Source organism: Alligator sinensis, unplaced genomic scaffold, assembly GCF_000455745.1.
Source record: "Alligator sinensis unplaced genomic scaffold, ASM45574v1 scaffold49_1, whole genome shotgun sequence".
Classification (NCBI taxonomy): Eukaryota; Metazoa; Chordata; order Crocodylia; family Alligatoridae; genus Alligator; species Alligator sinensis.
This window is the reverse complement of record NW_005841970.1, coordinates 222,080-246,705: the sequence shown is the minus strand read 5'-3', so window position 1 is coordinate 246,705 and position 24,626 is coordinate 222,080. Positions and strand designations below refer to the sequence as shown.

Genomic DNA, 24,626 nt, shown 5'->3' with positions numbered 1-24,626 from the left:
TTAGCCAGTTTTGCCAAGAGGTGATCATGGGATACCAGATCGAAGGCTTTTTTTAAAGTGAAGCTATACGACATCAATCTCTTCCCCCTTGTCCAGGTGACAGGTCACCTGGTCGTAAAAGGAAATGAGATTGGTCAAGCAAGACCTACCCGCAACAAACCCGCGCTGGGTATCCCTCAGGATATTTCCATCAGCTAGTCTGTTAAGGATGGCCTCTTTGATAATCTTTTCCAAGACCTTCCCCAAGACAGAGGTCAGGCTGATGGGCCTATAGTTTGCCGGATCTACTTCCCTCCCTTTTTTGAAGACAGGCACAACACTGGCCTTCTTCCAATCTTCAGGCACTTCACCAGAGCACCAGGAGTTCTCAAAGATCCGTGTCAGGGGCTGAGCTATGACGCTAGCCAGCTCCTTGAGTACCCTTGAGTGTAAACAGTCAGGGCCGGCTGACTTGAAGGTATCCAGCCTGTCAAGGTGTTCCTTCACAAGGTCAGCACTAATGGAGGATAAGGAATCTCCCTCACCTGGGCATCCCTGACCCACAGTGGGCAGGGGTGTCCCATGGGACTGGTGAAAAACTGACGCAAAGTACCCATTTAGCAAGTTTGCTTTTTCACGGGCAATGGTTGTCAGTTGTCCCATCTGGTTTAGCAGGGGTCCAATGTTGTCCTTGCTTTTCCTCCAGCTCCCCACATATCTAAAAAAGGACTTTTTATTGTCCTTGATATTTATAGCTAGCTGGAGTTCCATCGCAGCCTTGGCTTTCCTGGTTTGCTCTCTGCAAGTCCGGACCAGAGCAGAGTATTCCTCCTTGGCGGTGGTTCCAGTCCTCCATCCTTTGTCGGTCTGTCCTCCATCCTTTGTAGGTCTTTGTACCACTTAAACTGGTTTATGTGTAATGTCTGTCCCTAGCACCTGACTACCAGAAAACTTAGTGAATGGTGGTTTTTCATGGCATGTCTTTCCTTCTCCATGGCATGTCTTTTCCTTCTGCTAATAAATGGACAGACTCCATATTTCATCAGCTCTCCTCATTCCAGATTCAGAACAAAAGAAACTTTTAAGTATGGTTCTACTTTGAAAATTGCCATGAAAGCTCCATATTTGAAGCTCATTTATTTCATGCCAAACTGATGCATTTTAAAAACTATGAATTTTCCCCTCCTACAAATTCCATCCTTGACTCCATAGAAATATGCTGGGCTTTTCTATGCTACTTCAAAAAGTGAAGATGAAGACAGATTTTCCCTCATTTCCAGTTCTAGGTTGTATTTCCCTCTACGTGTGTCCATTTTTCAATAGTTGATTCAGCGACTGCTACTTTTGAAAAGCACTTTAGGTTTCTTCCACATGAAATATCTTCTATAAATATTAAAATCAGAACTATTTTTTGCAGTTGCTTTTGAACTATTTTTATTCTTGCTTATATAAACCAAAAAACTTAATGTTCTGGAGCTTCAGGTATAGATACTGAAAACCAGAGTAAACTTCAAGGAACAGCCACAGCTAACAATACTAAATTGAACATGATAAATCAGGATGGATTATGAGGGCAAGATTTGAAAACAGCTAGGTAAAAAAATACATTCAATTCAACAAAGAGACAGTTCAAGGCTCCCTTATGTTAAAACAAAAGATACTGTAAAAGCCTTATCATCTTTCCCACTTTTGACTGTGATACTGACACATTTGTAATGAAAAGCCCCACATTTTTTGCATGCTTTATGATATATGAGCCCACGGGAATGCTGTCACTCAGAATGAGAAAAACAAAACAAAACTCTGCTGTTGACTGTTGGCTACCATAAGCATTACAGGTCAACATAAGGATCTATATATATTTTTTTATAATAATTAAAGTAAAAGGGATAGATTGTGATAGAAAGCTATTGATAGGAGAGTTACAGAAGTATTCCAATATACTCCACTTTTCTAAAGTGTAGACAAAGAATAATTCACTGCAACAGTGAATAAGCTGCCTCTATCAACCTAAAATATCTTTAAAATTACCTAACAGAAGTGTTGGGTTGCCCAAGTTGTCCATAAAGACCCATGTACAGATTAAAAAAAATATGTTTTTGGCAGCATACAGGAAACATTTACTAATTCTGATTAAACCTGATGGGGAGAAGGGTGTGAAAAGGGTCACTCATGCATGAGAAGAGAGTGGGAATGTGAGAGAACCAAATGAACACGTCAGAAGATTTTCTGAAGCCCATGTTCCTGTCTTCTCTGAATTAGTCTCTGTCACTACAGAGGAAGTGCAAGGGTTTTGGGGAGAGTAGCCCATGCATATTTTTTGTACCATGTGCAGATATGGCTTCCAGACAATGGATGATTATCAGTTATTCTTACTGACATGTTTGAATGAGAGTGTCCCAACAGGTCAGAATGTTCTTACAGTGGTATCTGCAAAAACCTTCCAAACTGATTAGTAAAATTTTTGCTCTTTTCTGCAAATATTGCAAAACCTTTCTGAAATTGTTTATTAGTAAAACAATTGTTTTATTGTTCTGAAATTGTTTATTAATAATACTTGAGATTACTCTAGCCACGTATGTTCAAATCAGGCAAACCGGTTCTTTTCTGTTAAAACTGTGATTCTCAACCAGAGTGCCATGCCACCCTGGGGTACCTTGAGATCCTTTCAACAGTGCTACAGGTTGCTATGAAATTTAGCCCTGTTAGGTATGCAAACAAGGTAAACCCTGAATTTTCAAACAGGAGCTCATAGTATTAAAAACATTCTGACCTGCTGGGCTCGGGGTTCTCTTCAACAATATAATTGCTCTATTATTCTTCTATAGTAAAAAAAAAAACAATAAACATTAAGAGCTGGGATTTGCCAAGGGGTGACCTGATTATGACAAGGGGTTTCTTGGGTCTAAAAAAGGTTGAGAACTGTGCTAGAATTATGTATATGAAGATGTCTTAAAAGTCAACATAGCTGATAGTTTGCTTGTCTATATTTTGTAGATTTCTGCTGCAGAGTAGTCTGTCCTATTAAGTTAGCTAAAACAAGACTTCCATTGGAGTATAGTACAAACAATGTCAGTTTTCTAATACAGAAAACGATGATGGCAGCAATGAAACCATCTTTTTGTTACAAGTGTTTTTGTATCAAAGTTATGTATGCCCTTTAAGAGAAAATAGTCTTCCTGTGTTGCTTAGCATACTAGTTCAGGGAAATGCAAAAAGCAAGATCTGTTTGGCAGTATCTTTTATTAGACTAACTTAATAGTTAGGTATGAGGTATGAGAAAGGATGTTTTGTATTCCCAAAAAATTGTGTAAAATCTCTCTCAGCTATTCAGATAACTGAATAAATATATCAAACAAATCTTTATTCTTTTTAAAAATAAAGTCCACCCTCTAGGTCAGATGTTCCCAAAGTTTCAGCCACAAAGAGCTATTTCAAAGGGGCAACCCTAGGTGGCAGGGTTACACTTTGGGACCACCTTTCAACTGCTTTTTTTTTTTTTTTTTTTTTAAATAAAACAACTCCCCCACCCAATTATTACCAGGCCATGAGCCACTTCTGTCCTGTAAGCTACACTTTAAGAACCCCTGTTCTAGGGTAAACCTGGCTCTGAAATTATTAATTGTAAATCTAGCACCATCACACCTTCTTCACATAATCTATTGATGATACTTAGCTAGAAAATACTTCAGAAATATTGTTTTTATATGGCATGACTGAGGTGGAATAAATGGCTGTATCTGGTTTGATATGACCTCCAATAATAAAGTGCCCTATGTTGTTAACTGCCTCACCAAAAGGACACTCATAGTCATCCCAAGCCATTTTAAAGCTCTCCCATGCTATCAATGAATAGTTCTCAGTGAATTAATCCAAGATAATCAATTCTGATAATCTTGAAATGTGAAAGAAATATGTCTTTGCAATGCAATTGTTTTAATGTGATATCTTTCATTAGATCAACTGCACAGTTAGAAGAGATGCTAGACAAGCTTTCAGGCATAAAGTGGCCTTCTTTGTTCCCAAAAGCTTGGCCAACATCTCTCGTAACTGGACCAAAAAAAGTGGATTCAATAAAAGATGCCACAAAAAAACATGCCTCTTCCACATTGCATGGAGTCACAGCTACAACCATACTCCAACTACTCTGCAATGCTATGCTATTTAGCCATCCTAGAACTTCTCAAGACCATTTTAACAATATACTAAATAAACTGATGCACCAGCAACAATTTTAGTACCATATAATGCATGACAGATATAAAGTCTAACACACTTCTTGTGAGAACATCACTAATCATCTAACAGGAAACAAGAGTTCCTGTGTATCACACATCCCATAGAGCTGGTAACTAGCTAAGATTTACACTTGGTTGAAAACTGTGTTAAACATAGAACAACGTGAAACCAAACACACAACAAGATTTCTACATACCAAGAAGCAGGCATCAATTCAGTCTACATGTAAAGAATTTGAAGAATCTGCTTTTTGAGAAATCCAACTCAATTCTGTACACATTTTCAAATAGCACAAGATTACTGCCATTATCTAGCAACTTATTAACGCTCATTCATTGCCTAGGGCCTGCAACTTGTTTTCTGAAACAGTTTAAGCTTGAATGCAGTACAAGACATGCACATATCACATACGCTTTGAATATATTAACTTTATTTTTTACTATCCTTTATGTTGGAAAAGGGATTTATTCACCTCATGATAGTTGTTTGGATAGCTCAACAATCCACATCATGGATAGCTCCACAAGTTGTGATGGGTGTAAAAAAAAAAAACCAACTCCACAAAAGTGGAAATATAGTTCCTTGGATAGCTCCACAAAAGTGAGATAATTTGTCTACAGAATTACAGCTAATCTAAAATTTCCCCCAAAATAGGAAAGGGGTTATTTTAAATACATTTTTAAGCTACTGTTACTCAATTAGACAAGAGCCACTTGCAATTTATATATGGATGGAGTTTCTCTCTCTCTTAAAAACAAACCTTAAGATGACAAAATAATAAAAAACTCTTTTTTTCCAGTGCAGATTGGTCCTTTGCGTTGTGTAAGTGAACTAAGTTTCATAGAAGATTTTCAAAACCTATAAATCAAGGGTAGGCAATCCCTGGCACAGACGCCAGAGTGTGGCACTTGAAGGCATTTTGCTTGGCACATGCACCTTGGGATGGATGGCAGGGGCTGCATAGCCACAACAAGGATTGGCCCCCATTCACTCCTGGCATGCCAACATCTTAATTGTTGAAGTTGGGTGTTTTTGGCACTGCCCAAAAACATTGCTGATCCCTACGGATCAGCTACGGATTTAGACCTGCTTAGGAAAAGTTCACCCAAATAACTGAACGTTCCAGTGTAAATCTTGATCATGCCAAGAAATCCAATATAACTATCCCAAATCAGAATCTGTATAATTATCTGTCTCATCACAAACATGCCCCGTCTCTCCCCATTTCTTCTCTTCTTTCCCTCCCCTTCCCTCTCCCCACAAGTCTCTGGAAAATCTGTTTTAATAATTCAGTATAATAATTCTTATTCTGTTGTAAGCCTGATAGGTATAAAAAGAGAGATATTAGAACAACTAAAGAATGGTTACACTCTATCACTGCTATGAACTGAAAAGAATCAAAAACCTATTGAAAGGTTAGCACTTACATATATCATTTTGAACCATTAAATACTGCTTTAAAAAAGCGAGGGACTAATTCATGTTAACAATCAGGGTACCTCCACACCACGAAACAATCTTAAAAAAAAAAACAAAACAATAAAAACTTAACAATCCTCCGACAAGAAGACAATCAAAGGCATTTGTTATACACTGACACCATCTAATGGATATTGAGGGAATTTTCCTGAATCCAGAAAAAACTGCAAAATCCAGAACTGCTAGACACATGGATGAACTCTTCCCTGCCCTGCCCTTCCACAGCTCACTCACAAACTCAAGATCAAACTTTTGTCCAGCAGTGTCTATTGTAGCTGGTCATAACTTTCCTATCACACATTACCAGGGAAGAAGCAGCGGAGCAGCTCTACTACCAACCAGCTCTTTTTCCATCTTACAGGACTGATACAGATGGGAACAAGAGCAGGCTGTAAACACACAACATATTCTGAATAAGCCCAGCTTAAATGTAAAGATAACCACCACATTTCTCTAAGTACTCGTGCCTGTATGGAATGACTGTCAAGCAGTGGTTCCAAGCAATGAGAATAGGAGCTCACTGTCTGGAATATAGAGTGGAGCACAGCTTTTCCAGAAGAAGCATCTGATCTAAAGGTGCAAATAAAAAGTTTTAATGTAAATACCATTTTTTAAAGCTTCTTGCTTTACAGAAATACAAAACTGAAACATTTTTCTATGATGCTGCAGAAGCTGTGTAAAATGAGCTGAAAGGGAAGCAGAGCTTCTTTCACAGTCTAATATTCTTCTAGAACAAAGTAGCTCAGCTCCTTGTCAACCAGCCAGACCAGCTCCTGGTGCTGTGTCATCCAGCCTGTGGGACTCCTTACAGGTCTGAAAATTTGGCAGCATGGGAGCAGTGGCAGTATTAACTACTGCTCCCAGAAAAAAGCAGCCCTTTCCATTAAATAGAACACACAGGCTGGCACCAGGGCCCAATCCCAACCTGTGGAGCTGGTCCAGGGTGCTGCAGGGCTTGATCCTGGTGCACAGGGGTGGGCAGGGCTGGTGCAGAGCCTGATCCTGGTGCACAGAGGCAGCATGGAGCTTGGCAGGGGTGATATGGTGCCCAGTCCATGCCCAGAGTGGCACTGCATTATTCATGTGGCCTGTAGGGCCAAAAGTTGGAGCACAACTGTTCAAGAAATCTTTAGATAATAATCCCAGTTTTCCTTTTATCCATTATATTTAGAGGAGCACCAATACATAAATCCGAATTTGCTTTAGCACTGATATAAAGAAAATTGACTGTATCGGAAATCGGCTTTTTCTGCCTGATGTAGCCAATAATGTGACTGATAAATGCCCTGTGCATGCGTGCAGCTGCCACACAGCATGTAGGCAGTGAGGAGCACAGCCTGGAAGCTTGGAAAGCTGTGTCCAGCTGGTAAGTCTGTTGTGGTGAAAGGGGAGGGAAGGAGCCTGGGGTTGGGGGGCAGATCGAGGTCCCTGCGGTGAGGGAGGGAATGAGGCAGGGGCTGGGCATGGGACAGAGCTGTGGCTCGTCTGGGGGGCGCAGGAATGGGGCGGCTCCAGCCACTGCACCCTGGGAAGGCATGGTGTGCCTCTGGGGCCGGAGAAGGGGGCCGCCCCCAGCCACTGCACCCTGGGAAGGCATGGTGTGCCTCTGGATCTGCATGGGGTGGGGCAGGCTGCCTCTGTGGGCTGGGGCTGTACTGGGCTCTTCCTGGCAGGTGCAGGGCTGGACTGTGCTTGGGGCAGGGTGGGTGGTTGCACTGGGACAACAGATTGGGGGGGGCTGTGGCAAATTTTGGGGTGGCTGAAGCCACCCCATAGCCCCCCTCTAGCACCAACACTGCCTGCCCCGAGCACAGCCTGGCCTAGCCCCTACCGGGAAGAGCCCAGCACAGCCCTGGCCCCAGCCTGTGGTGGCAGCCCACTCCACAAATATCCAGGGACTTAGCCCCCCGCAATGCCCTCCTGGGGTGCGCGCAGCAGCAGGAGCCTACCCCCTCCCCACAAACAAGCCACAGCTCTGTCCCGTGCCCTGCCCCAGCCCCACTCCCTCCCTCACCTCAGGGTCCTCGATCTGACCCTCTCCATGCCACTTCCCTTCTCCCTCCCCTTGCACCACAACAGACTTACCAGCCAGACACTGCTCTTCAAGCTGCCAGGCTGCGTATCAGAAATCAATTCAGTATTGGCTGATATGCCTCCTTAAATATCAGCTATCGGTATCGGCCCAAAAAATCTCTATCGGTACACCCCTAACTATATTACTTCCAAAAGTAATCCCAGAATAGATCCCAGTACTTTCTTAGCATCCACTTAACATAACTTGTTCTGTCCCTTAAAAGATATGGACAGATGAAGTCAACAGTTGAGACAAAAACTATTTAGAAACTTTGGAAAGTTTCTAAGAAACACTGTATCCAGAAGGAAGATTGTGGGTCCACTGTTAAGAATTAAATATCACCACATCTTCTCAAAGATGTAACTGTTTGGTTTTCATGGAAAAAGGCTGTAATGAGAAAGCTTCTACAGGCTCAAAACAGTAAGTCCATCGAAAGAGATAAAACCAAGGTTCCATAGAGATAGCTGTTTATTACAGTGATACAAAACAAAACAGTATGTTCTTCTTCAGGAAGATGATGCAGCAGTATAGCAGCAAGGTGAATTCTGACTAAGTTCATGAACAAATACAGGTGTTGTTTCAAGTTTTGAGCAGTAAATAATTCACGTGGATCTCTTTTTATGATTTTGTAGAAATGTGGGAAAGATGCAAATGGCACTACTTGGGTATAATACAATTATATTCTTAAGTTAAAAACACTTGAAAAGGGAGAAACAATATTGAAAAGTGCCTGACTAGCTATGAATTTTAGGTACTACTTGTAAGTTGGAATTACGCAATAGGGAAGTACATGCCCTTCATATCAAGATGTCAAAAGATGTGAATCAGTGAACACAGGATCTAAAGAGAGTGTTAGAGAAGCTAGTTTGTTCATTTTGCCTTCTATTTGGGATGTGACATACTTGATATGTGATCCTTTCATTTGGTTCTCAGGCAGTTCTGTCTGTCCAATATATAGAAGTTGGGTTGACAGATTTGAAACAACCCTCCAATAATTAGATACCATACATGGAAAATTTTAACAGATTGATACATTTTCCATGTATAAAATCTAATTATTAGGAAACTGTCTTTAAATTTAGAGCCCCCTTGGAACAGGGTAAATACAGTAAGTACACCCCACAAAGGGGAGATCCTCTACAGTAAACTGAACCATCCATAAGAAGACCTACCAATGGTCAGGCTTTTCTCAATACTGCCACAGCCACAGACATCACTGCAGCCACACCACATTCTACTTGCAGACTGGGCCAAGTTATCATCTGTCCTATAGAAATGAGCGAGGAAAATTCTCTCTCAGCATCAGGAATCAGCTTTCATACAGACTAAGATTTTTCTCAGTTTAAGAAATCATACAGGGACTGTTCACTTGCAATTATAAATTGCAGGCAAGATGTCAAATACGATTCACACCAAAATAAATCTGAACATTTCAGTTAACCTTTCTTACTGGCACTTTATTTTGTTGCCATAGATTTTCAGAAGGGATCATAGTATAAACTGAGGGAGGAAAAAATCAGCCCCTGCAAGAAGATTTGCCTTTATAAGATATAAGGGCTGCTACAGCAAGAATCTGCTATAAGATTCTGTTTGTATTGATTAAGACTTCATTAATTAAGAGGCCTACTTTCCCAGCAGCAGACAACTAAAGAACTTCATTTGTTAATAGGTTCCTCAAAAGGAACCTATAAGAAGTATGATGCCTCTTAAAATCCTTTCAAAATCATCCAGGACGATCAGGACTACTACTTACATGAAGGCAATAAGGAAATCACAAGGGCCACACAAGCATTCACATGAGCTTGGTACTCTTCACTTAGTTCTTCAGATGCTCAAGGCTTGTAGCTGTAGGGAGAATATTCATGGATAGATTTTTTCAGTCAGTTTTTTGTCTACATGGCTCAAGGAGTCAACTAGGGATGTGAACGGTTAAACAATTAATTGTTTAACAATTAATTGTTTAACAATTAATTGTTTAACCAGTTAGCTCAATGACAACAGGTTTTAGCTTACTGGTTATCATTTAGCCTGGGGCCTGGTGCAGTCTGGGAGGAAAGGGCAGGAAAAGAAGCCCTGAGGCATTGGCAATGCGTAACCGGTGCACATGCAACCCCTGATTGTGGTGGTATACCCCCTGCAAAGGCACTGCCAGAGGCGCCTGCAGGCAGTCGCTGCTTGCCACCTCCCCCCACCAGCCACCAGCACCTGCAGGCAGTCCACGGTCGCCGCTGGTCAATGCTGCCAGCAGTGTCTGCAGGTGGTCGCTGACCGCTGATTGGTGCTTGCCAAACACCCCCCAACCCCCACAGCTGCCGACAGCAGGAGAGAAGGAGGGAGGGAGGAGCAAGGGGGTGGGGGGAAGAAAAGAGGGGAGGTCTGACTAATAGGTAGGTTACTTGGAGGGAGGGAGGGACGGATGGAGGGAGGGAGGGAGGGAGGGGAAGGGTTGCTTGCTTCCTCCCTTGCAGTGTACCAGCAGCTGAAGTGGACTAGTAAAGGGACTGGTAAAACCCCTTGCTGGCTTCTGCCTGCCTCTCCCCTCCTCCTGCACTTCTGCAACTGCTCCCACCCGCCCCATCCCCCCAGGTTTCCTGGGCTATACTGCCTGCCTGGAGGGCTGCTTTGGCCCTGCCTCCCCATGTTGATCATGGCAGGTGGATGCAGCCCCTCCTCCAAGGCAAGGCAGGGCAGGTGCCAGACCCTCCCACCCCCTGACTTTGCAGTCATGGGCTGGAGCCCAGTGTTGCTATGCCCATCCTCATCCCTGCACCCACCTGACTAATTACAACAGGTTAAACGGACATTTATTTAATCAGTATAGATTCATAGATACAGGGTCGGAAGGGAACTTGCAAATCTTCTAGTCTGACCCCCTGCCCTGGGCAGGAGAGAAAACTGGGCTCAAATGACCCCAGCTAGGTAATCATCAAGTCTCCTCTTAAAGACCCCCAATGTAGGAGCCAGCACCACTTCTCTTGGAAGTTGGTTCCAGATCCTAGCCGCCCTGACTATGAAGTAGTGCCTTCTAATGTCCAGCCGGAACCTACTCTCTAAGAACTTATGGCCATTATTTCTTGTTACTCCAGGAGGCGCTCGGGGGGAATGAGGTCTCTCCTATTCCCTGCTGGTCCCCTCTAGTAAGTTTATAGATGGCCACCAGGTCTGCATGTAGCAGACCTCTCGTGCCATGGGGCTAGGATTCATGATATCACAGAGAGGATCCCAGCCTACATTTGACCCTCAGACCAGTACCCCATGGTTCTTATCCATGTGGGAACAAATGATGCAGCCAGAGGCAACCCAGAACGCATCATGAAGGACTTTCGGAAGCCCTGGGGGCCAAGCTCAGAGAGACGGGGGCACAGGTGGTATTCTCCTCTATTCTCCCGGCGAGTAGACATGGACGGCAACATGAGGCCTGCATTGGCAAGGTAAACCAATGGTTACGGAGTTGGTGCCACCAGGCAGGCCTCGGGTTCCTAGATAACAACCCATACTTTCGCACAGGGGACTTTTTTGGGTGGGATGGGCTACACCTCTCCCCTAAAGGCAAGCATCTTCTCTTCCAGGTTGGCTGATTTTGTGAACCACCAGAGGTGGTTCAAGCGCCTTCACTGAACACCTTCAAGATGAAACTGGATGCTTATCTTGCTGGGGTCCTATGATCCCCAGCTGACTTCCTGCCCTTTGGGCGGGGGGCTGGACTTGATGATCTTCCGAGGTCCCTTCCAGCCCTGATGTCTATGAAATCTATGAAACATGCTTTAAACTAGATTCACCAGGTGATGGGGCCACAGGAGGACTTGAGAATACCTCCCAACCAAGACAGGTGACGTGCACAAGGAGTACCCAGGTAAGTGACAGGGGTCTGGATAGTCCTGGGAACCGGGCGGTGGCACATGCACCAATTCAAGGCCTTAAATGCCTCTACACCAATGCTCATAGTATGGGGAATAAGCAGGAGGAACTCGCCCTCCGGATAGCTAGTTCAAACCCGGACGTAGTAGGGCTCACAGAAACCTGGTGGGATTCATTCCATGACTGAGCAGTTAACATTAGGGGCTATAGACTATACAGGCGGGATAGAGCAGTGAGGAAAGGCAGGGGTGTGGCGCTCTACGTCAAAGAGCAATACACATCCTCAACTAGCAAGATGGGGTCAGAGGAGGGGCAGGCTGAAGTGCTCTGGGTCAGAATACAGGGGGGTTGTGGGGAAAGGGATTTAATGGTGTGGGTCTACTACAGATCTCCCAGCCAAGGGGAAGAGCTGGACCACAAATTCTCAGGTCAGCTTGCGGAGGCATTTAAGGCAAGGGATGTAGTTGTCATGGGTGATCTAAATTACCCGGACATCTGCTGGGAGGAGCAGTCAGCCAGGTCTGACCGCTCACAAAGGTTCCTTGCCGAGATACAGGACTTCCAATTAACCCAGGAGGTGCACAGTTCTACCAGGGGGAATGCCCTGCTGGACCTGGCCGTGGTCACAGGTGACTACCTGGTGAGGGGACTCCAGGTTCTTGACCACCTGGGCGACAGTGATCATCGCCTGCTAGAATTCACCATCCAGCGCAGGGTGTCAAGGACCTGAAGCAAGGCAGTAGACTTCAAGATGGCCAACTTCAATGAGTTGAGGAGATTGGTAGGAGAGGCACTGGGGTCCCGGCGAGTACGGGAACTGGGTTCCCAAGATGAGTGGTCGTTCCTTAAGGAGACAATACTCAGAGCCCAAGGGGTGACAATCTCAACAAGAATCAAGGGGCCAAGAGTGCTCAAAAGCCCCCCTGGCTCACCAAGGGCATTCGGGAATGCCTGATTGCCAAAAAGGAGGCATACACTCAATGGAAGGGAGGGGCTATCACCAAAGAGGAGTATACCTCCATCGCTCGGGTCTGTAGAGGGGGCTGTTAGGAAAGCTAAAGCAGATACGGAACTAGGGCTAGCATCAAGGATCAAGGACAACAAAAAGTCTTTTAAATACATAGGGAGTATGAAGAAGGCACCAGGTAATGTGGGGCCCCTGCAGGATACGCTAGGCAATCTGGTGGTTGCACCAGAGGAAAAAGCAGACCATTTTAACAATTTCTTTGCCTCTATTTTTTTGTGCAGGGACTGGGACTCCCCCAACGAGATTCAGGACGGACTCAGGAGAGACTCCACCAGGTCTAGGGTCAGGGAGGACCGAGTTAGAGAACTTCTGGTGGGGCTGGACATGTTCAAATCAGCAGGTCCAGATGCTCTCCACCCCAGGATGTTAAAGGAATTGGCAGGGGCTATCGCGGGGCACCTGGCATGGCTTTATGAGCACTCGTGGTGCTCTGGTCAGGTGCTGGATGACTGGAAGAGGGCCAACGTGGTTCCCATCTTCAAAAAAGGGAGGAGGGAGGACCCGGGCAACTATAGGCCCATTAGTCTTACTTTGATCCTGGGGAAGCTCCTTGAGAAGATTATCAAGGAGCACATCTATGAAGGGCCAGCAGTGGGGATGATGCTCAGGGGTAACCAGCATGTTTTCATTAGGGGCAGGTCCTGTCAGACCAACTTGATGGCCTTCTACAATCAGGTCACAAAATCACTGGACGCAGGTGTCACGGTGGATGTAGTCTTTCTGGACTTCAGGAAGGCCTTTGACACTGTCTCTCACCCCATTCTCATTACAAAGCTAGGCAACTGTGGCACTGATGCCTACACAGTCAGATGGATAGCAAATTAGTTGAGGGGTCGCACTCAGAGAGTGGTGGTGAACAGGTCATATTTGACCTGGAGGGATGTGAGCAGTGGAGTCCCCCAGGGCTCGGTTCTTGGGTCCGCACTGTTCAATTTCTTTATAAGCGACTTGGACGAGCGGGTGAAAAGCACCCTGTTTAAATTCACGGACGACACCAAGATTTGGGGTGAGGTGGGCATGCTAGAAGGGAGGGACAGGATACAGCTGGACCTGGACAGGTTACAGGGGTGGGCAAATGAGAATAGAGTGGGATTCAATACTGACAAGTGCAGGGTGACGCACTTGGGTAGTAAGAACCAGCAGCATACCTATAGGCTGTGAAACTCTCTTCTTGAAAGGACAGTGGCAGAAAGAGATCTTGGAGTCATTATCAATTCCAAGATGAACACGGGCCGCCAACGCGAGGACATGGTCAGTAGGGCTAACCACACCTTGTCGTGCATCCACAGATGTATCACAAGCAGGGCGAAGGAGGTGATCCTCCCCCTCTGTGCGACACTGGTCAGGCCACAGTTGGAGTACTGCGTCCAGTTCTGGGCACCACACTTCAGGAGGGATGTGGACAACACTGAAAGGGTCCAAAGGAGGGCCACTCACATGATCTGGGGACAGCAGGGCAGACCCTACGAGGAGAGACTACAGTATTTACATCCCCAGAGCCCACTATAGCAAAGCATACATTACAACAGTAGTGTATACAACTGTAGTATTTTGACTCCATGACCCAGATGAGTGGCACAGGACCAATCCACAGGCAGATCACACTATGGGCACTGTGCCAGCACATGGGGTGGTCCATGTCCCACCTGGTCCTATGTGCTGGGATTAACTTCAGATTTTCAAACTAAAAATCTAGAAACTAGGTAGACTACATTCCTTGAAGTACCAAAATAAAGCACATACACTGGTTCTTTGGAGAATTATGTGAAGTATCATAAACATATTAGAGACTTCACAAAATTGATAATCAATAAACAAACATACCAAGAAATCATGGTGATTTATATATTATTCTATGACGTATTCCAGAGGTGGCCAACCTGTGGCATGGGCAGCCTCCATGTATGGTCCACAGCAGATCAGGGAGGGGATGGGCAGCACAGAGGCAGATAGGGCAGGAAGCAGACAGCAGAGCAGCACAGCAGGCAGAGAACACAGAGCACAGAGTAGAAAGCAGAGGAGCAGAATGGGTAGGGGAAGGGGATCAGAATGGCACTCAGGGACAGTATAGGGCTAACTTGTGGTATGTCTACCAAGATATGATGCAACTCAGAGGCCAAGCAACAGGGCAGGGACGTTCAACCACAAAGCCACATTACCTGGCCCACGGGGCTCTCCACATATCCAAAAATTTAGTGGTGGGGGTACCTGTGATAGTGAACTGCCACTCCACTGCTCTCAAATTTCCAGTTCCTGGGAAGAGCCCCATGGAGAGCACAGCTAGCTGGAAAGCCATTTGGGGTGGAGCAGGGAGATGCAGAGTCAAGTGAGGCCAATCAGTACAGGGCAAGACAGTGTGTACAGCAGCACAGAGCCAAGCAGGGCAACATGAGCCTGGTTATGATACCGGGCCCATGTTGATCTGGCCTGCAGACTGGCCCCCATGCCACTTATCTAGTCCTCAGAGCCAAAAGACTGAGCACCACTGGTATATCATAGATGCCTAAACATCAGATACCAGAAATTAATCTTCAGAACTATTGTTTATATAACTATTCAGATCTATGTGAATTAATAAACATGCTGATGGATTAAGAATCATCATTTTGAAAAATTATGTGGACTTTGGGTTCTGGTATCACTTGGAGTTCCAAGGATGCTCCAACAACTTTTTACCCCCCAAGATTAAAAGGGTCTCAGAGAGTTTTTAGTAATAGAAAAACACAAATAACATTATGGGAACATTATAGGGTATCACCTCTGCCTGAGGTCATATGCAGTTCAGACCTGAAAAAACTAGCATTGAAGTCATCAAGCTAAAGATTCCCAAGTACAATAAAATGGCACATCTATACAGAAATCTATTAAGCTACTGATGATTTCACATTGAAACAAACAAGCAAAAAAATGAACTAGTGCTAGAACAAATTATTTTGCTCTTTTTCTCTTCTGAGTAATAGTTGCTTTAAATTCCCAAACTTCTACAGCTGTTTATTTTTGCTTCCTACAAAATACTTGCCTCTTAAGAGAACAGAGAACCCTATATTTAACATTTGGGGTCAAAGGTATGTCAAATAAAGATCCTGCACATATCTTTAGGTCATTTATTTTGTTACTGTCATGACATTTTCACCATTTAAAACGTAAGTATTTAGATAAATATACATTCTCCAATACAACTGTTTATTTTAAGTAATATTGTGACTGGAGCCTGTAAGCCAGGGGTGCAAAACTGGCCCGACAGGCCATTCTATCTGGCCTGTGGAACCCCTAAAAAATTTAGACAATATTTATCTGCTCCTGGATGCCTGAAAAAGATGACAGGAGGCAAGGGCAGTAAGACCCAGGTAGAGACAGCAGCAGGAGACAGGGGCTCAGCCCCGCCACACCCTCCCCCCCAGCCACTTCCCTGCTTCCTGCCCCAGCACCACGTGGCTGCAGGCTGCATGACCAGACTGGGGAGCACGAGGCCCCACCGGTATGGGGCTGTGCGTGCATGCAGGCAAGGGCAGAGAGAGAGAGAGAGAGAGAGAGAGAGAATGTGTGTGTAGGTAGGAGCAGTGTGTGTGTATGTGTGTGCGCGCACGCGCAGGCAGGGACAGAGGGTGTGTGCGCACAGGCAGGGGCAGTCTGTGTATGTAGGCAGGGGCAGTGTGTGTGTGTGGGTGTGTGCACGCGCGTGCGTGCAGGCAGGGGCAGTGTGTGTGGCAGTGTGTGTGTGTGTGTGTGTGTGTGTAGGCAGGGGCAGTGTGTGTGTGTGTAGGCAGGGGCAGTGTGTGTGTGTTCGTTGGGCGAGTCCCACATGCACACCTGAACTATACACATGCACTTACACACCCTCTCACACTATACATGCAGACCCCCACACCCCTCACATAACCCAGCCACCCTCCCCCCACACACAACCCCCCACAAACCCCATATCCACACACATACCCACATGCTCCCTCACCCCTCCCCAAACCTATACCCACCCCCCTGACCATATACAAGAGTAAGACTTCATTTTAAGCTATTGTGCAATCACCTCTATGTATACTACACAAACACATGTAAACCAGGGGAAAAATATTTTTTGAAATCAAATTAATGAATGTTTTAGATGTTCTCTTTTTAGAATATAATTTGGTATTTTTCTGGTTCCAAGATGGCAAAACCCCTTGCTGAAAGGAGTACTTCTGGAGACAAGGGGAGGGACTTCTGGTGGCAAAGATCAGGGGGCGGGACTTCCAGTCCCAAAATGGTGACCAGGGAGTGGGGCATCTGTCAAGGAGTGGAGCTACCCATACAGCCCTCGACAGTTTGCCAAAACTTGGTAAGTGGTCCTCTGCCCAAAATAATTACCCACCCCTGCTCTAAACCTTACAGCAGTGAAATAAGAAATGCTATCAAACAATACACTAGCTTCACACATGTACATTCATAGTGAATCTTAGAGCAGAGGGCAGTCATCTAGGTGACTGCCAAATATTTAACAAATACTTACTTAGAATGCCTAATTAAAACTCATTTGTAATAGACTGAGTAAAGAATAACAGCAACTGATGCGATGGAAAAAATACCACCCTTGCTTGCATATTACAATTCTGTGCTGAAAGCAAGAGAAGGCCTCATGGCTTTTCTTAAATCTGTACTACAATAAATAAAGCCATGGACATCTAGAATTAAATGATTATCACTTTAGACCAGTGGTCAGAAACCTTTCAAGGCTGTAGGCAAAATTGACAAGTTTGGATTGGAGGCAGGTCGATGGGTAGGTGCTAGGACCCAGCTGATTGTGCCACTTTTCTCTGTTGCTTGCATTGGGAAAACACCCCCCCACTGCCGCTTTTCTCTGTGCCAGCACAGGGAAAGCACCTGCCACCACTTCTCCCTGTACTTGCCACTGTTGCTTCTCCTATCCTGGCATAGGGAAGGTGCCCACTGCTGCCATTTCTTCCTGCACTGGACCCACTGCAGCTGCCACCACCACTGCTTTTCCCTATGCTGTCATGGAGAAAGCAACTACTGCCAAAGTCCCCCACCACCCAATTCCGCCAAAGCTCCATATCCATGGGCCAGATCAAAAGGCCTCACAAGCTGAATCCAACTTATGGCCCATAGGTTGCTGACCCCTAACCTAGATGTTTCAGTTTGCTGTTAGGAGTTCAAACTTCATGGATGCCAGGAATCCTGGCTCCCTGCCAGTCAGAGAACCTGGAAGTCCCAGCAGAACTTGCATAACACATGCTGCACACTCCTAGGGTTTCCAGGCTATCAGCTCCACAGGAGGGACTTGGCAAGTCGTAAGGCCTCGTTACACAATATGTTTAGGAGGCTTCTGGAGTTCTTAACCCCTGGATTGGATGCACATTAACACCTTTATGTGGCTTAAAGCACATAAAGGTATTAACACGCTCAAAATTACGCCACTTCAGGGCAGGATTATCTCTAATTTGCATAACCATGCTCCTGTTCCATTAAGATGTGGCCACTCCCCACAGCTATTCAGCCCACGCTGAAGTCTTCCAGGATGCTCCACGGCTGTAGCGCTCGCTCTGCCTGATGTGCCTAGGAGACAACTGCCTGGACTAACCCGCTGCTCCCACCAGACAGAACAAGCACTGCAGCCCTGGAGCACCCAGCTGTCATGGTGCCTCTCATGTGGTCCCTTGACCACAGGCATCCCAGCCCCTGTGCACACCGAGTCCTGGCATCACTTGGGGATGCCAGGGATGCTTCAACCACCTTTTAACCACCAGACTGAAAGGGACTCAGCTTTAAAGGGCCCAGAGTTTTTAATAACAGAAAAACACAAGGAACATTATGGGAACATTAAGAGGTACCACCTCCTCCTGGTACCGTATGCAGCTCCTAGTCCTGCCCCTGCTCAACAAGACTCTAGTGGCAAGTCACAGCTGTGCACGTGAAGGACAGTCAGAGATGGTTTTTTGGCCTTAAGGTACGACTGCTCCACTAAGCTGAACAACACTAAGCCAGTTAACATATGTGCAGCTTATAGCATAAGAAGTAACACTGATTTGGTCTGAGCACAAGTTATCAGGGTTTCCAGACACCTTGCTTCAGAATCAGCAACTTGATGCCCTAGAGTCCCTGGCATGACCTGGTTGGTTTCAGGGGAGAGGAGAGCAGGGGAGAGGTAGCAGCGCGGAGCTTGGGTGGGCAAAGTGTGGGTGTCAGGGAGGGTTGATGAATGTGGGGACCCCCACCCCTACACATTCCCTCCATGTTGTGCAGCCCTTGAAGACAGCAGCAGCAGGTGAGGGCACTTGGGGTGCTCAAGCCCAGCGAAGGCACTGGTGCCCAGCAACACACAGCTCCAGCCAGCACTGCACATCATGGCAAGGGGTGCAGCCTCCGCCAAGCCATCTTTATCACTGACGCTCCCTGCCATACATGCACAGCCCCTGCACTTGTGTGGCATGGGAGGAAAGCCCCGCGTGCTGGCACCAGCTGCCTTCCTTGCTCCTGGACCTGCAAGGAGCAGTGCAGGCAGCTGGCTCCAGCTCATAGGGCTTTCCTCCCATGCCACGCAAGGAAAGATGCTGCATGTGCATGGTGGGGAGTCCCGCCAATAGAGGCTGCACCCCTCACCGCAATGGGCAGCACTGGCTGGAGCCACGTGCTCCTGGACAATAGCACCTGTGCTTGGGTTCATCTCTGAACCAAGAGTTCTAGAGTTTTGCATTTCTTAAACTCTTATGCAGACAGTTTTGTACCTACAGTCAGCAACGCTTTCAGCTGGCAGGCCAGAATGACCCAAATAGGAGGGGGACAAGTGCTGGTACCCAGATCCCGCCGTCACCACCACCCCACCACAAAATGTCACCAAGTCCTCTCTACAACCCCCTGGCTCTGGGCTGAATCCAATCTGCCCTGCAATCAGGATTGCTGACCCCTGCTTTAATCCATTTCATTTTAAATTCTTTAATCCATAGCATTTTAAATTCTTTATGCTTCATCTACTGTACAATTTTTTTCTAGGGAAAGGAAAGTGACATTAACTACATTTATAGGTATTATTTAAACTAATTTGAAGAAACTAGTTTGGATATATTACTGGGGAAGAGTATAAGAGTATCACATGGGCACACGGGGAGAAAGGAAGCCCAAAGCACTATTTGAGATGAAACTGGCAAGGGACATAAAAGGAAATAAAAAGGGATTCTACAAGCATGTCAAAAGGAAAAGAAAGCCTAAAAAATCATAAGAATGCAAAAGGCAATCTAGTTGCAGATGATGTGGTATGTACTAGATATGATATGCCTTGATTTCAGCGAAGCTTTTGACCTTGTCTCTCATAGCATTTTTATTAGCAAGCTAAGGAAATACAGGCTAGAGGAAATTATCATAAGGTGGGTACATAACTTGTTGAATCATCATGCTCAATAAGTAGTCATCAATGGCTCAATCTCTAGTTGGGAGGAGGTATCAAGTGAGGTTCCCCAGAGATCTGTCCTGGGTCCAAACACAAACTGGGAAATGATTGATTAGGTTATGGTACTGGAAAGAAGGACCTGGGGCTTACAGCAGACCATAAGCTGAATATGAACCAAGAGTATGCTCTTGTTGCAAAAAAAAAGGCAACTAAATAGTGGGCTGTAGTAACAAGAGTATCACTTGCAAATCAAGGAAAACAATTCTTATGCTTTGTTCAGTACTGGTGAGGCCCCACTTGAGTACTTCGTCCAGTTTGAGTCCTACACTTCAAGAAGGATGTAGACAAGATTGAAAAGAATCCAGCAGAGACAAACAAAAGTATTAGGGGTCTGGAAAGCATGATTTATGAGGAAAGTCTGGAAGAGCTAACATTATTTAGTCTGGAGAAGAGAAGACTGAAGAGGGATTTGATAACAGTCTTCAAATACCTGAAGGGCGATTATAGAGAGGGAGATGGCCTTTAGTCTGTAGCCACACAGGATAAGACTAGAAGCAATGGCCTCAAACTGCACCAACGGGAAACTTTGGTTGAAAACTTGGAAGAATTTTCTAACTATTAAGAGTGGTTAGTGTTAGGCTACCAAGAAAACTTACAGAATCTCTATCCGTGGAATTTCTTTTTCAAGAGCAGGTTAAACAGACACTTGGTTGGAATGGTTTTAGTCAGGAATGATCTTGCCTTGAGCACAGGACTGGATTAGATGACCACTGGAGGTCCCTTCCAGCTCTACCTTCTCATGATCCTATGAATCTAAACCTGGTAAGAGCACAGTAAACAAATAATCTTGCACTGTACTGGAAGACAAAATCATTACATTTTTCCCCATCTCCATTACAAATTGACACAAAGATATATGCTAGATACTGCAAGAAAAGAAAAAAAATCAAGTTCCTCCTGAGATAGGCTTTTCATTCATATATTATTTGTCAATAAAGAAGCTGCAAATTCTGTAAGAGCCACCATGAATCCAGACAAATCATAGCTGTACACTTTCAACACACCATAGTGTATTTTAAGGAATATTGTTTCAGACAATTACTACCCGGGAGCTATAAATGTGCATATAGGCACAGTGGAGAAGAATAAATAATGACATGGCAGCAAGTATACATACAACTGTAAACCTAACTGATTAAGGTACAAGCACTGAAAAATGTGAGTGCCTGTGCAGCAAACTCACAAAGTAAGTACAAATTGCAAGCAATAACCTGGTTCTGTTCCAGGGCAGCACTGATGCCTTTGTATACAAAATGTTATATTTTGCTAAGAGTGTAGTTGTTTCTTATGTCCAGTAACCTAAAATTAAGTATGGTAGTTACAGCTGATGGAAAATGAACTATTCACAAACAAAACTAAAGTAAACAAAGGTAAGATTGAAGTCACAGAGTCCTGCTTTTGTCAGAAATGGACAGCTATGATCCTCTGACTCAAAGACCAACCATGATTCAAATTTTTGACCAGAGGGCTGATAAAATACAGGTCTTAAGAGGTCTAAGGTGCACACAACTTCTTTGTGACAGTTGCTATTGAAGCATCTTGGATGCTGGTAACACGTTAAATATTGAATAGGTTATATCAGATAATTCTGCATTCCTTAAATGGCCCTATGTTCCCAGCATGAATCTCATTTCCTGTCTCATCCTAGAAGATTTGCTGCAACAGAAGGGTCATAATCATTACAGATACGGGTAAAGAATTCCGAGGCATCCAAGTTATATTATAATACTTAGGTTCAAAGTATGCTTCTTGTCCAAGAGAATACACACCCACATTGTAAGGGATCAACATTAACTGATCCATTCAGACAGGGAATTTTATGAACTATGATTATGTCATCTACGTAGTACTGCTTACCAAGGTTTACCTTAGCAACAAGCCCTGGCAAGTCCTGTTATTTGGTTAGTGTCAGTTATCTCCTATCTTCCTCTGTTAGCTGTGGAGGGTAATCCTGGCCATGACTTCAGAGAATGATCTTATTACTGCATTACTAAAGGTGTCAAGCAGATAGATGACTGGCTTGCAAAAGCTAGGAACATTCCCTGAACTCTTGATGTGCGTGACAATTTTTTCTTAAATGGGATTCAGCAAAAAAATGCAGTGTTTACAGGAGCCTTAAGACTGTCTACAAAGAAATGTTTTATCACGTATATAAAGTAACCTGTATTCAGTGAGGCACCTACTCCCATATCAGTGAGGGTTTTTTAGTTTCCATTAAAACCAGTCCCAAGTGATATAATTAAACCAAAAGAAGGTGCTCTCATACTAGAATATGGGTATCTCTACAGACAATTTGCCTAGAATGTCTTTGAATGTACACCTTTAAAAGGGCTAGGACAGCCTTGCCATAAAGATACTGATCCCTAAGAAACAGTTCAGTTTGGACTGCATACTCAGACATATAAGCAGTGATTCTCAACCAGGGTATAATGCTACTCTGGCATGCTCTGGAATCCTTTCAAGAGTGTTTTGGGGTACTAAGCAACATTAGCACTATTGGGTGTGCAAACATGATTCACAAAATAAAACCTGAGATTTAAAACATAGCGTTAAAAACATTCTGTCCTGTTGTGACATGAGTTCTTTGCAACAGAAAAACTGAGCTATTATTATTCTGTAGTTTAAGATGAGTGAACTGTAAGAGATAACATTTTCCGTGTGGGGCGTCAAGTCAAACAAGGAGTGCCTCAAATCTAAAAACGTTGAGAATCACTGATCTAGAGTATTACTTCCAGTTTACTCTGTTATTCTACAACATTTTTACTTCTCTTGTTCATCACTTTCTCTGCTGCATACTGACTTATGTTTTGCAAAGCAGGCTAATGACTGGCAAGGCATTACAGCCCAGTATGATTTCAGTGCCTCTATACCAAGGTTACCCGGATTGACCTTGTCAGCCATCTTTGGACCCACAGATAACTCAATCATGGAAGACAATCATCCTTAACTGCAAGGGACTGCTGATGAGGATGATGGCCAAGGATTCTCAACCAGAGTGCCACATGGTGCCAAGCAATGTTAGCACTGTTGGATTTGCAAACAAAATTCACAAGATCAATCCAGAAATTTTAAACTGGAATTCATAGTGTTAAAAACATTTTGATTTGCTCTGGTCTATGAGTTCTTTGCAACAAGAGAATCACCCTGTAGTCAAACAAGTAAAAACCAACCTATCATTTTTCAAAGGATGCCCTGAGTCTACCAAGAGATACCTTGCATCTAAAAAGGTTGGGAATCACTGCACTACACACTCCGTACCATCTTTTCATGGAGGTCCCTTCCAGCCTTTCTTCATGCCTAAAGTCATAGTTTTAGGCGTTTTTATGCAAACCGTAAATACGAAGATATCTATCAAAGTACTCCACTACTTTGAAATATATGTTTTGCCTATAAAAACTATGTGCTTCAGTCCCCAGGGTTCCCAGCCATTTCTCATTTTACATCTATTCTTTGTGTACATTGTGTGCAGGGTTAAGGCATTCACTGTCAGAGGAAAGACAACCAAAAGTACTAGGCTGAGGAGAGTCGATTGCCACGAGAAAGAAACAAAGCATCCGCCAAAAAAACAAAACCTTAGGTAGAAGGCAGCACAATCTTAGGTAGAAAGCAGCAGCACAATTTCAAGAGGCTCGATTACATAAGCCTCAAGAAGTTATTTTTAACAAAGCGATATTCTATTAAATGGGTGTTTTAATAAAACACCTATTCAGAGCCACAGAAAACTATCTACAGACTGTCAGTGTGGCTCTGCAGAGTGCTCTCCCTACTATAGCACGCTACAGACACAGTGGACAGGAGAGAGCTGACTGACAGAGTGCTCCACTCCTCCCATGCAAGTGGAGGCAGAAAGAGGATGGACAGCAGAGCACTGTGGGATGCTGAAGGGCTCAGGGGAGTGTGAATTTAAAATAAAACACACTGGAAGTGAGGAAATGTATACTCAAGACTCCATCAATGCCTTTAATTCTCCCATATAACCCTAGCTTTGCGGGCAGTATGGCTGCACTAAAACTTAAGTCAGATAACTTCATAAATGAAATCTGCACAACAGAAGGGTTATACTGAAGTTATACCCAAGAGGTATAGCCAAGTTATACTAAGTGCAGCATGCCATTTTATTCTAGACATTCCTACTCCAGTTATTTTCCTTATTTAGTGCCCCATTCCAGGACAGTTTATTTTCATTCCTTGTTACAGCTGTCTCACATAAACAGGGAATTAACATGTTTACACCAATGTAAACAGCCTGTACCACAGTCTTAAAAAAAGGGAGACACATGATGAATAGGCTTTATATCTAAGTAACTATGCTGAATTCATGTGAACAACCCATGGAAAAAAACTGTATGGGGGTAAGTATCATGTGTTCATAGCTATCTTATAATATTCTATGTGCTGGGGCAGAAGCTAAGGCATCTGCTGTGAGTAGCTGCTCCTCTCTCCATTCCAGATCCTGGTATAGTTTCTACCAGCGTTCACAACTAATACCAAATTACCCTGACATAAATGTTTCCAGGCCCCCCATCTTCCCT

General features: G+C 44.4%; 1 protein-coding gene across 1 annotated transcript in view; it reads right to left on the bottom strand.

The window, feature by feature from the left end:
- TMA16 (translation machinery associated 16 homolog) overlaps positions 1-24,626 on the bottom strand; it is a 70,170-nt gene that overhangs the window by 41,568 nt on the left and 3,976 nt on the right. The gene's annotated exons all lie outside the window — the stretch shown is intronic.